Source organism: Diabrotica virgifera, chromosome 10, assembly GCF_917563875.1.
Source record: "Diabrotica virgifera virgifera chromosome 10, PGI_DIABVI_V3a".
Taxonomy (NCBI): Eukaryota; Metazoa; Arthropoda; class Insecta; order Coleoptera; family Chrysomelidae; genus Diabrotica; species Diabrotica virgifera.
The window spans coordinates 126,075,123-126,090,342 of NC_065452.1; positions in this window are offsets into that span (position 1 = coordinate 126,075,123).

Here is a 15,220-nt window from a genome sequence, read left to right on the forward strand (position 1 = left end):
ACCTTTCTTAAGTTTTTGTATGATTTCCTTTGTTTTTGCTATAGTTATTTCATCTGGAATTTGGTCTTCTTGCTCTACTCTTCCTTTAGTCTTTGTCATGCAGTTAGTGTTTTTCTTTGTCCCTCATTTGCTTTGGTGTTTGTGGAGACTTTTCGGTTCTTAAATTCTTCAGGGTTTTGAAAAATAACTTTTCGTTAGAGTGGTAGTCTTCTTGCATCTTGTTTCCGATTTGTTTATGCGAATATTTATTTTAACAAGTTTACAGATCGAATTGATTTGATGACTACCTAAGCCTAATAACAGCGCGCTACATATTAAATAGGTTATTTTCTAGAAAATACCGCTCATCTCTACTACCGTATGGTCTCGCTATCAGCCGCTTTCGGTAACAGCGCCGAAGAAATTTAGACTTGCGTGAATCAGATGGTAGAGTTGCAACTATTACGCGAGATCGGTCGAAATTAACCTTTTCGTTACAATACATTGTTTTTCTCTTAAACAGATAAAAAAAACTTATGACACGGAATATCCTCCTACTAAACACTTTTCCGATCTTACCTTCTGATGTTATTTAAAGTTTTTCAAGTTTCAAGTAATATTAAATGGACGGCTTCATATAGGATTTATCCTACCAGTTTCCTTATTTGTTTTTCTAATGGTGTTGGAGATATTTTTATTGATCTTCGACCTTCTACTTTTTCTTTTATTACCAATAGTTCCATAGCCACCACTCTTCTGACAACGTGGTAGAAGTACTTTAGGTATGCTCGATTTACTTTTATAATAGCCTGTCTTTTATATAAACTCTTCTACAATTAACAGATTGGGTCTGTGTTTTGTCCAGGACACGCATAGAATTCTTGTGTAGACCCACATTTTAAAGGCTTCTAGTTTACTTCTATCGATTTTTTTAGAGTCCATGTTTCAGCTGCGTATGTATCACTTAAAAAAATAGGGACATTGAGTAACCTGAGCCTGATTCCTTCCTGGTTGGGTCTATTCATAAAATATGTTAATTAATTAAGCTGTTGCGGTTCAGGCCATTGCTAGTCTACACTTGATTTCTGAGGAGCTATCACCATTTGTTGGTTATCGAGGAGCCAAGTATACAAATCTGTTAGTTATTGATTATTTTTGTGGATTCGCACCACTCATCAGACCATTCTACTATGATCCATATCATGGTAGGTATTTAACTTCTCATTTCATTCCACGTTTTATCTATGTGTCATCTAAATAGTGGTTTTTCCTTGTTTATCAATTTCATCAGTCATTTTTCCGCATTATTTACTCTTACCTATTTTGTCTGTTGTATTCTTCCGGTTGTGTGTAGTTTGAGACTGCAGCTGATTTTTAACAGTTTATGATCTGTTCCACAGTATACTCCAAAGGTTATAGCTTTTAGGTTTATTACTCAGGATTTCCATCTTTTTCGCACGAGTATGTACCAGATTTAATTTTTGTGTTCTTTATTTAGACGTTCAGTCCATGTTAATAGCCTTCTTGGTTGGTGTTTATAAAGTGTATTTGTTATCACTACATTGTTTTCACTGGCAAACTATAGGAGCTAATCCTTCCAAATTCCTCCTGATAAATTTAATGATTGTGGGCTTTTAGGTGCTTATGTTAAGCCACACATTTGAAGTCCATTCTGTAACTACAGTCAGAGCCCTTTGCATTATATTGATGACTATGCTATTAAATTTTCCGTGGGATAAGATAACAAAAAACTGATAAAGTTAAAAAAATCGTCATCGCGTTGATTGGAGAACAGATTCAACTAGTTTGGAAAAAACTAAGAGTTAGAGTTAGAGAAACGCTATATTTCTATCCCGCCTCTCAAAAAAGCCTGCATTTTTTGTGGAAGACTGTTTTAAGAAGTTCCACAATAAATAAAATGTTATATTAGTCCTTGAATTGGAATTAACTTTTATTATTATATCTTGTGTTCGATCTTTAATAAATTCTCTCTTCGTTCATGCCAGCATTGATTTTTGCGCTTTCCCCAGAACCCATATATCGACCTTAGCACTGACATATTCCGAGTTTAATCGTAGCTGTAAAGTAAACATTACTTACTTATCCTCTTCGTTCCCACTGGAACATAGGGCATCTACTGTTAATCTCCATTTTTGCCGATCTTGTGCTTTTTCTCTGACTTCTTTCCAGGTTAGGCCGACGTTTTCTGCTTCTTTAATAATTGTTTTCTTCCATGTATTTATTGGTCTCCCCTGTTTCTGTTTTCCTAGAAGTTGGAAGTCCAATGCTTGTTTTGTTATGTCTTTGTCTGGTTATTGCACAGAGTATTGCCCAACCATTTCCATCTTCTCTTTCTTATTTCTTTATGTTTTGGTTCTTGCTTCGTTCTTTTCATAAGTTTGAGTTTGTGATCCGGTTGGGCCAAAATATTCTTAGAATTTTTCGTAAGCATTTATTGATGAAGGATTGAATCTTTCCAGTGTTGTGTTTTCTTATTCTCCAAGTTTGTGATCCATATAATAGTACTGCCTTTACAGTACCATTGAAGATTTTTACTTTGGTGTCCTATTTTATCTCATTAGATTTCCATATATTATTTAACATATAGTATGCTGTCTGTGCTTTGCCAATTCGTGTTTGAATATCCTCCTCTGCTCCTCCTGTCGTGTTCAGTATGCTTCCTAGATAACTAACTCTCCAATGATTTCAGCTCATGGTTTTCTATTTGTACCCCAATTTCTCTCGGTGTGTTGATCTTCATTAATTCAGTTTTATTCATGTTTATCTCCATACCCAATTTTTACCTTCTTTGGCTAATTTCTCACTTTTTTCTGCATGCTCTGTCTCTTTGCTAAAAGTAGGCATACATCATCTGCGTATTCAAGAACTTCTAATTGTTCAAAGGTATTTCAGTGTATCCCAGTTTTACCGTTGCTGCTTTTTCTCATAAGCCAGTTATTTTTTAAGCCTCATAAGCTGCTTTTTCTCATAAGCCAAGTTAGTTTTTCTCCTAAGAGTGTTATAGGTCTCCAGTTCTCGCACTTTGAGGTGTCGCCTTTTTCGGGATGATGATTATAATGATTTCTGTCCATTCTTTTGGAATTTTCGCTTGACTCCATATATTTTCAAATAGTTTATACAGTAAATGTGTCATTTGTTCAGTGTTTACTTTGAACAGCTCACCTACAATATCATCTGGACCTGCTGCCTTTCCCTTTTTGAGTTGTTTTATACTCTCTATTATTTCCTCTCGCCTGAAGTTGGAAAGATCAGTATCTAACGGTTCCGGGTTTTCTTCTTTCTCAATATTTTCTACTGAATTCACATTGTGGTTAAATAAGTCGGTGAAAGTAAACATAGGATGATATAACTCGTAGTTGGCGTTGTAGAAAATAACGCAATCTACGAGTTATCTTCTGGTTGGCAGTCAACGTGTTAAAAAATAATTTTTGCAGAAATTCTGTGCATGCAGTAGACAATAATAGCAATGATGGAAGTTGCTCAAGCTCTAGAAACGGCTCTAAAAAGAAACAACAAAACAGTAGAAATATTAAACAGTTGTCACTTTTTTACATTTATTGATATTTTCTGAAAGGCTTTGATAATTTTCTAATTATTATACTCTTGTTTGCACTAACCAGTAGAAATTGAATTTCATTCTTTTATACGCGTAAAAAGTCTGTACAGCCTAAATTGTAAAGGTACTAATAGGTGTTGCGTGTAGAGCTTCCTATAACTTCCTACACAACTCTAATATAAAATATTAAATACTATCATTTCTATAGCTTTACTTTGTTTATAAGATTTATATCGTTCACATTTATAATGAAGCACATTCTCTCTTTTATTTTAATTTTATGGCCACGTAAATCTCTTTAGTTATTCAAATCAGTTTTGTACGTGGGGTCAAAGTTTTAGTTGTCTACTACGAGAATTATAAATAATCCTCACAATTCGCTACGAACAAAGGGAAGAAACAAGGGAGTTATTTTGATGTCCAACTATATAATGGAATCTAGAAATATTGCATAATTAGTGTTGTGATTTTATAAAAATATAATACAGAAAAATTTCTCAATATAGATCAATAAAAATGTCCTTTAGAGAGCTGGTGCCTGTATAAGTGTATAGAGTCACAAAATCTGGGGAATTGGGTCAAATACAGGGTGTAACAAAAATACAGGTCATAAATTTAATCGCATATTCTGAGACCAAAAATAGTTCGATTGAACCTAACTTACCTTAGTACAAATGTGCACAGAAAAAAAGTTAGAGCCCTTTGAAGTTACAAAATGAAAATCGATTTTTTCCAATGTATCGAAAACTATTAGAGATTTTTTATTGAAAATGGATATGTGGTATTCTTATGGTAGTAGTATTTTAAGAAAAAATGATAATGACATTTGGACACCCCATAAAAATTTTGTGGGGGTTTGGTTCCTTTAAACCCCCACAAACTTTTGTGTACGTTTCAATTTAATTATTATTGTAGGGCCATTAGTTAAACACAAGTTTTTAAAAACTTTTTTGTCTCTTAGTACTTTTTACAAAAGTCAGTTTTTATCGAGATATTTGAATATTTGTCAAATCCACCACATATTTGTGTATGGTAAAGTACGATTATGGAGACTTTGTAATAATATGAAAATTTATTTATGATTTACATTTTTAAGTATATTTTGAACCATATTAAAAAAGAAGCCACATCTCGATAAAAGATGCTTTATCAAAAAAATACAAAGAGTCTGAAAATTTTTAAAAACACTGTGTTTAACTAATGGTACCGCAGTAATAGTTTAATTGGAACGTACACAAACATTTGGGGGGTTTAAAGGAACAAAACCCTCATAAAATTTTGATGTAAACATATTAAAAAAGAAGCCGCAACTCGATAAAAACTGCCTTATCGAAAAAATTCTGAGAGGAAAAAAAGTTTTAAAAATACTGAATTTAACTAATGACACCACAATAATAATTTATTTGGAACGGACACAAAAGTTTGGGGAGGTTTAAGGGAACAAAACCCCTATAAAATTTTTATGGGGTGCACAAATTTCACTATAATTTGTCTTTAACATGTTCTTTCCATAAGAATGCCACATGTCCATTTTCAACAAAAAATCTCTAATGGTTTTCGATATATTCAAAAAAATCGATTTTCATTTTGTAACTTCAAAGGGCTGTAACTTCTTTTGTGTGCATATTTGTACTAAGGTAAGTTAGGTTCGTTCGAACTATTTGTGGTCACAGAATTTGTGGTTTAATTTATGACCTGTATTTTTGTTACACCCTGTAGATAACGAATAATTATGTGAAAATAACTCCTTTTCCAAAAAAATTTTCTGTGATTAGTTTTATAGAGGGCTGCGTATTATATTCCAGGAAGTTTAAATATCTGTCTTTTCTCTCTAAAGTTCTGAGTTCCGTTCACAATACTACATGTTTAATCTTTTTGTTTCATCTTTATATTTTACTTGCTTTTCCACTCTTTTCTGACTTATTGCGTCTTTTATTACCATCAATTATCCTACATCAGGGGAAATAAAAAGGCGAATAATAATTGTAAACAGGTGTCATCGTGGCTAACAATCGTCTGTCATCAAAAAACTGGTATAAGGCTGTATAAAACATTGATAGTCACCGTTCTCACGTATGGCTCAGAGGCAACTAAAGCAGATGAATCCGCTCTGTCAATTTTTGAAAGACAGGTGCTACGCAAGACCCGTGTTGAGCTGCCCCCCCCCCCCACTTGCAAAAATTAAAAAACAAGTAGCCCTGATTTATGAGCTATTTATGAGCTCTCATATTCCGCAAACTAAAAATTTTGAGCTCGTTCCACTGAGCAGGAATTTAATACCCTAGTGGGGGGGCTGAGTCAGCCCCCCCCACTACTTAAAAATAGGAATATTGAATCGGTTTTTGCGGCAGAATTACGAGCTATTTATGAGCTCTTGAAATTATATACTTTCGATTTTTGAGCTCATCCCCTTCACCCCCAAACAACCCTTTAATTGATTTAACTTAAGAGAAAGATGCTGAGAAAACTTAAAATATATCGTATTGCGGATATAATTCATATAGCTTATATACTCTAAGAATAAACTATTAAATCAAGAGCATTTCGATTATTGAGCTACAACCCCTTCGCAAGAAAACCACCCTATCTTCCCGGCTTAAGAGAAAGTTGTACTTAAAATGCATTAAACTAATTATTTTGGCCACTACATATCATTTAATAATTTATAACCTTCCAAATTACGCGCATTTAGATCAGTAAATTGCAATTTATTTTGTATAGTGCAGTCACTGAAGGTAAAAATCAACGATTACCTTCAATTTCGGTGAACCTTCATCGATTTTCACGAAAATTGGTCAGTAGTTAGAGGATACGTCAAGAAACAAAGGTGACATGGTACCACCTTGCGCCTTTACCCTGAGGGTGGATACCGCCCCTTCTCGGGGGTGAAAATTATTTTATAAAAAATAAATGCACAAATCAATAAAAGAACAAATTAAAAGCAAAATTCATTATATAAAGTTAATAAAATAAGTCAATACTTTTTAAGTTATTAAAGATCAAAAATTTTAATTATTTGTGAAAAAAATGCATGATTTGGAGAGGTTTTTTGTAAATCACTGAAAAACTTTAAGTTTTTACAAAAAAGTTAATAATAGTTTAATTCGTATAGCTTATATTCTAAGAATAAACTCTTAAATCACGCGTCTTTCGATTATAGAGCTACAACCCCTTCGCAAGAAAACGACCCCATATTCCCGGCTTAAGAGAGAGTTGTTCTTAAAATAATTTAAATTAATTATTTTTTGACTACATATCGTTTAATAATTTATGAGCTTGCAAAATATACGCATCTCAATTATTGAATTGCCATTTTCTTTCTATAGTGCAGTCACTGAAGGTAAAAATCAACTATTACCTTCGACTTCGGTAAATCGCCATTTATTTTCACGAATTGACAATAACAACTTGGGGTTTTAGCCTGGGGTATATGTCAGCCCTTCTCGGGAGTGAAAATTACTTTATTAAAAATAACCCCACAAATCGAGAGAGGGACAAATTGTAAGCAAAATTTGTTATATAATGTGATTAAAATAAATCAATACTTTTTGAGTTATTAAAGATCAAATATTTTAATTTTTGGAAAGAAAATGCATGCTTTAGAGCGATTTTTCATAAATGACTCAAAAACTGTAAGTTTTTACAAAAAAGTTTTCATCACTAAAATTGAAGCTAATAAAAAATATAATAAATTGCTTACTTGAAAAACCCTTTAATGTTAATTTAAAGTAAGTTATTGGTAATTAAATGTATATTTTTCCGCGACTGTTCAAATCTAAGGGTTCAAGCTTAAATAACGGGAAAGAGATGCATTTTATAACACTTAGGTACTAAATACTTGTCAAAGTACTTAGAAATACCTATGAAAAATAAGATCCAGAAAAAGTTGATAGTATCAAAATCCGCTCACCAATTTTCGTGAAAATGAATGGAGATTTACCGAAATCGAAGGTCATAGTTGATTTTTACCTTCAGTGACTGCACTATAGAAAGCAAATGGCAATTCAATAATTGAGATGCGTATATTTTGCGAGCTCATAAATTATTAAACAATATATAGTCGACAAATAATTAATTTAGATTATTTTAAGTACAACCCTCTCTTAAGCCGGGAATATGGGATGGTTTTCTTGCGAAGGGGTTGTAGTTCAATAATCGAAAGGCGCGTGATTTTAGAGTTTATTTTTAGAATATAAGCTATACGAATTAAACTACTATTAACTTTTTTGTAAAAACTTTTGTAAAAACAGTTTTTTAGTGATTTACAAAAAAAAAACCTCTTCAAAACATGCATTTTTTTCACAAATAATTAAAATCTTTGATCTTTAATAACTTAAAAAGTATTTACTTATTTTATTAACTTTATATAATAAATTTTGCTTTTAATTTGTTCTTTTATTGATTTGTGCAGTTATTTTTTATAAAATAATTTTCACCCCCGAGAAGGGGCGGTATCCACCCTCAGGGTAAAGGCGCAAGGTGGTACCATGTCACCTTTGTTTCTTGACGTATCCTCTAACCACTGACCAATTTTCGTGAAAATCGATGAAGGTTCACCGAAATTGAAGGTAATCGTTTATTTTTACCTTCAGTGACTGCACTATACAAAATAAATTGCAATTTACTGATCTAAATGCGCGTAATTTGGAAGCTTATAAATTACTAAATGATATGTAGTCGCCAAATAATTAGTTTAACGCATTTTAAGTACAACTTTCTCTTAAGCCGGGAAGATAGGGTGGTTTTCTGGCGAAGGGGTTGTAGCTCAATAATCGAAATGCTCTTGAATTAATAGTTTATTCTTAGAGTATATAAGCTATATGAATTATATCCGCAATACGATATATTTTAAGTTTTCTCAGCATCTTTCTCTTAAGTTAAATCAATTAAAGGGTTGTTTGGGGGTGAAGGGGATGAGCTCAAAAATCGAAAGTATATAATTTCAAGAGCTCATAAATAGCTCGTAATTCTGCCGCAAAAACCGATTCAATATTCCTATTTTTAAGTAGTGGGGGGGGGGCTGACTCAGCCCCCCCCCCCCACCCCACTAGGGTATTAAATTCCTGCTCAGTGGAACGAGCTCAAAATTTTTAGTTTGCGGAATATGAGAGCTCATAAATAGCTCATAAATCAGGGCTATTTGTTTTTTAATTTTTGCAAGTGGGGGGGGGCCAGCTCAACACGGGTCTACGCAAGATATTCGGAGCGGTCTGTGGGAACGGAAGATGGAGGCGTAGATATAACTTTGAACTGCAGAATATCTACAAGCATACGTTTGGTGGAAAAGATATTACCACTATAATTAAACGAAACCGCTTGCAGTGGGCAGGACATGTAGGACCCTGAATCGAGCATGATAAAAGAGATTCTAACAGCGCAACCCGAGGGAACGGGAAGACGGGGTAGATCAAAAGCTGAGGTGGGGGGACGGGGTAACACAAGGTGGCAAGAAGATCGGAGTGGGCAACTGGAAAATGCAAGCAAGGGACAGAACACAATGGGGTAGAAAGCTTGAGAAGGTCGAGGACCTCTAAGGGCTGTAGCACCAAGATGATGATGATGATGATGTTCTCGTTATTTTATAGGCGTCTTTTATAGGCCGTTTGTACGCCTGTTATACCAAATCAATTTCCCGTTTTTTATATACTATTTTATTAAATAAATTATTTTGTATATCAAACAGATAGAAAAATCTTAAAAATATAAAAATGAAACTTTCGAAAACTAAAAAAAATACTTCACCTTCTTTTAGGTTCATTGTGCCATTCAATAAATCAAGAAACTTTATCTTAAAAATATCTACCAGTAACAGAAATCGGCTATTAGCTTATTAGCCCTGCCAAAACTTTCAATTAAAGACGCAACTATACAATGTGCAAAAGCGTATTGGAGAATTTTTTTCCTATTATTTTTCCGGCCGAACTTTCTTTTATGCGGCCGCTCAAAACTTTTTGCAAGTCTGTGAAGTTTGATTGCCTTCTGGCCTAAAGATAATCGAAAAAGATAAACAAAAATATACAAACGGATATTACGCAAATGAGAAGAGGTTCCCAATTCGGTTACATAATGCTTGACAGATAACACATAAGATTACAAGGTGGTAAACTTATCGAAATCAGTATTATTATATATACAGGGTGGGCACCGAAAATGAAATAAATAGAAAATTGAATGGGTTGCACGTGTAAGTCCATTTCATTTTGGGTAATCACAGCAAATAAAATTCGTACTGGGTGACTTCAACTGTCACAGTGTCGCGTGGGGTTGTAACGAAACAAAAAAAAATCCACGAGAACAAAATTTCCTGTAGTTGGCTGTATACCATTTATTACAAAAAACCATAAAATCCTTTATAAAAGGTATATTTGTTAAAATCCCTATACAGGGCTACATCATAAAACAAACAGAACTAGTTTTCAATCGGTTGACCGATCATCATCAGTGTTTCTTGAATCGAACATGCTAACCACCAAAGTAAAAATATTAGGGTAAAAACCCTTTAAACTTAATCCGTCATAGGAACATATAAAAATGATTTGACTTTACACATGGATGTATAAAATATCCAATGTTTCACGCTCGAGGTACCATTGAGCTAAATTTGACTTGTTTACATCATGGCTGTGTAGAAGCAAGTGATGCTTCTACACAGCCATGATGTGAACAAGTCAAATTTAGCTCAATGGTACCTCGACCATTGGATATTTTATACATCCATGTGTAAAGTCACATCATTTTTATATGTTCCTATGACGGATTAAGTTTAAAGGGTTTTTACCCTAATATTTTTACTTTGGTGGTTAGCATGTTCGATTCAAGAAACACTGATGATGATCGGTCAACCGATTGAAAACTATTTCTGTTTGTTTTATGATGTAGCCCTGTATAGGGATTTTAACAAATATACCTTTTATAAAGGATTTTATGTTTTTTTATAACGGAATAACTGAAAGCATGAACCTAAAACCTATTCATGATCCAAAGCAGCTTGCGTCGTTCAACAGTGGAAGATGGAGCAGAGGTTACAATCCAAACAATATATTTTTAAGCGACAGAATTGGAGACTAGGTGACACAAATCGTTGGAAGCGCCCTCCCAAAGGCACAGCATAGACCAATAATTTGTCTTTCCAACGCGGCAATCAGATACTCAGATACAAAATTATTCCTTTCAAGAGAAGGTTTAACTTTACTAAAGCAAAATGGGAAAAATTCTCTGAAGCATTGAATCAAGAAGTTTCCCAGCTAGAACCTTGCCTGACTCATACGATAAATTTGTAGAAATCGTAAAGCAAGTATTTTATATATTTTACCAACATTTTCGACATTTGTTCGGAGAATTCATTAATGTCGATCTTCTTAAAATTCTTCTATACTACTCCCACGTGTCAAATGCTTCTATTATAATATTCCAATATCTACTTATATTCCCTTTTTAGCGTCCAGGACTATATTTCTTAATAACCCAGAAAATACATAACATTTCAGTATTCATATTTTGAGTTTCGCAAGTTCACATCATTCTTACAAATTATTTTTTCTTTTCTCTTATTAGTGAATGGTAATCGGATTTTTTTCTTATGTATAATTCGATCTCTTGTATTTTAGTTTACTACCTGCAACCGTTTTGAAGTGTTTACATATGGTGCGAGACAGGCCAATTTTTTCATTCTCACTTAAAACATCGAGAATGAAGCCATGAAGCATGCATTTTATGAATGTTAAAATATAACGTGTATGTAAAAAAAGAATGTGTGTGTACTTTGTACGCACGTAGGAAGTTATACTTCTATTATATGATTTTAACAAAATCGATATACTTTAAACAGTTTATTTATATTTTATTTAAATATTAAACTAATTTTAATACTTACTACTTTCCAAAAATTTTTATTAAAACAATACGAAAAATTAAAAAAAAAATAAAAGAATAAAACACACGCAAACACATTGAAAAATGAAACCAAAGAAATTATTTCTGAACAATTGTTGAGAAAATTTTAACTAAATACGAATTTTCTGAAAATAAAAATATAATAAATATACTTACAATCATAAAATGTATAAAAAAAATAAAAATTTGCATTGGGAATTGAACCTGCGTCTATCAGGTTTAGATTATTTTGAACTCACCCCATGCAGAATTTAACTACCGAGACATGCGAATGAAGTGGAAAGATATACCTAGCAACTAAACGTTTTAAAAAAAATTTGACAGTTGCTTATTCTGTTAGTTTAATCAAATAAGTTTGATTCTTGTGGAATTTAAATACGACAAAATATAGACTAAAAAAGCAGTATATTAGATGGAGATTTTTGTTGGTAATCAAATTATGTAAATCCAAGCATTACCTACTAGCTAGGTAGGTACATTTTCCTAATAGGTATTTACCTAATTTGTGATTTTTTATTACAATACTGAAACATTTACAATAAGGTACGTATACCTGTTGCTTTTAAAGACTATTTAAAAAGTCACTACAATTATCAACTTGTTTTTTGTCACTGTCCTCACAACAATAAAAACTAATATACTGTTATGATCTACTTTTTATTAGTTTTATATCAATTAGTCTTTATTTGATTACTCCAATTAATTATTTAATCAATTATCCAATTGTCACAAATCATACAAAAAAAAATTAAAAAAAAATCTCAGGGTGCCTTTTTATAATACAAAAAAATATATTTAAATTATCTTATGTTATACTTATCTTCTCTCGTGGTTTCAGTATCTCTTAGTTGGTTCTAATCGGGAAAAAATATTAGGAAAAGGAATTAAATAGAAATATAAAATAAGCATACAGAATTGTCTTTTATTATCAAAATCAATACTCTAAAAATTGATCAAATTTAAACCTGTGGACACAGCTGTCCGAATGAAATTTTTACCACTTAAATTTATTCTAGTTCAAATAACAATTTATCGGTTTGTTCCCGATGACTTGGATAAAACAAGCTAAACAAACAAATTTAGGTATTCGCAAAATTACTTATACTTCCTATTGAAGTTTTGAAATATTGAAATCTTAATTCATATGCTTTTACTCAAAATCTTAGTTTCCGAACATAAAAATATCTTTCACATAAATTGACTGACTTTTTGCTTCACTCACTCTGACATCTTCTCTTGACCCAAAACAGCTCTCCCTTGTTGACTATGTTAGGCTACCCATCAAAGCCCTCTCCGTTCTCATGTTTCAATCTAGCAGCACACCAGCACCAGTTCTCCAACAAAAACAACGAGCCCGGCCTCTTTTAACCAGCACTCGATTCAAACAGCTCCAAAAATTCTCTCCTCTCCTTCTCACAATAATACAGAATCAAAGAGGTATTTCGTCTCAATTTGATCTGTCTCTCGTTTTTCAGCTCTTTTCTTTTCAGCTCTATCCTCCACTATCAAACAACCACTGGTCTTTGCTTTCTAACTATCCACGAAAACGTTTACTGCTCTTCAGCGATGCCAAATACATAATAATCTTTTTTTTTTCTCAAACTGTCTCAACTTTCAAGCTTCTCTTTCCCCATTCCAAAGTACCTAGCCAATCAGAAACATTTATCTCCCCACCTTCCTCTCTTTTCATTCGAAAACAAACAGTCATTCTTTCAAAAATATTCCTACCATCATAATAATTACTTTCGGGGAATTCTACAACATTTACTCGGGGTTAAACAAAAAGAGATTAAAATTCGAAACTTTCTTTTAAACTATTTTTCTAGAAACTAATAATTACCTCTACCTGTAGATTCTACCTTTCCCGTAATAAACAATCTTTTTACATTATAATCCTAAATAAATCTTCCTTTCACTTTAATTATTCACAAAAGTCTTTAAATCTTCATCGAAAAACTCATTAAAGGAGAAACACACTTACATGCTCGCTAACTTCTAATAAATATTTACAAATCAATATACAGGGTGGATCAAATTTATGTGCCCGTTTTATACAGGGTGTCCAGAAACTCTACCGACAAACGAAGACAGAAGATTCTTCAGATAATTTTAAGACAATTTAATCCAATTCGCTTAGTCCGAAAATGCTTCCTAAGGGAGCTAGAGCTCTTTGAAGATGGCGTCTTGTAATAAGTTTTTCTTAAATACCTCCAGAACGCCTCTATTTAGAAAAACAAAAATTGGTACGCGTATTTATCTTCTAGAGATAACTCTATTACATTGATTTCGAATTTCTAGTACCGATCATAGGCGTCCGTTTTGGGTAGGGCAACGGTTATTTTATCGCCCAACTTTTTTACCTTTACTTTTTAAGCATTTTTGACTCTGAATTATTAAATTGTAAGGTATTCTAGTACTAAAAGGTACTCTTGCTTTAAGTCGGTAGGGTACACCGTTTTCTAGAAAAATCGATTTGAAAATTTTTCGTTTTTTGAATTTAAAAAAAATGTTAAAAAAAAAACTATTTAGAAAGACGAAAACTGGTACATTTATTTATATTCCAGAGATAAATCGATTTCATTAATTGCGAATTTCTAGTACCGGTCATAGGCGTCCGTTTTGGGTAGGTAAACAGTTATTTTATTGCATACCTTTTTTGTCTTTAATTTTTAAGCATTTTTGGCACTAGAATATTCAATTATAAGGTATTCGAGTACTAAAAGTTACTCTTGCTTCAAGTTGGTAAAATACATCGTTTCTTTTTGAAAAATTTTTTCAATTTTTGTTCAAATTTCCAGAACGAAAAACTTTTAAATCGATTTTTCTAGAAAACGGTGCGTCCTACTGACTTAAAACAAGAGTACCTTTTAGTACTAGAATACCTCACGATTTACTAATCCAGTATCAAAAATGCTTAAAAGTTAAAGACAAAAAAGTTATGCGATAAAATAACCGTTGCTCTACCCAAAACGGACGCCTATGACCGGTACTAAAAATTCGCAATGGATGAAATCGATTCATTTCTGGAAAGTAAATATGCATACCAATTTTCGTTTTTCTAAATAGAAGCGCTCTGGAGGTATTTAAGGAAAACTAATTACATGACGCCATCTTCAAAGAGCTCTAGCTCCCTTAGGAAGCATTTTCGGACTAGGTGAATTGGGTTAAATTGTCTTTAAATTTTCTGAGGAATCTCCTGTCTTCGTTTGTCGGTAGAGTTTCTGGACACCCTGTATAAAAAATAAATTTTTTATTCTATCTTTGATTGATAATTTGAAACACAATAATACACAATATTTTGTTTATCCAGAATCTCCATTTGAACAATTATTGACAGATGATTTTAACACTCAATCAGATCCCTCATAACGTTTCATACCATACTGTCGGTGTGCGCATGCGCCCAGCAAAATAAAAATTTACCCTCGTGCCTAAAGAAGTGTAACTTCAAAACTGTAATATTAAAAGTGTAATGTTTTAATTATTAAAGTTTAAAGTGCTTCTTTAAAATGGCAAGTAGCCGAAACGTTTAAGCAAAAATAAAGTGTTTTATTTTATCAGACCGACAGACCCAGGAATAAAAAAGTTTCTTCTTAACCTTCCGTTACTCGCGCCAACTTTTTGTGATCGAATACTCGCGCACGGTGCAGAAGACCGGGTCCAAAAATATGGGTCAGCAATATTTGAAAAAAATTTTTTTTTGCAAAATTGTGTACAATTATATTATTTAATGAATATATGATCATATAATTGTGAAAATATGCGTTTGTG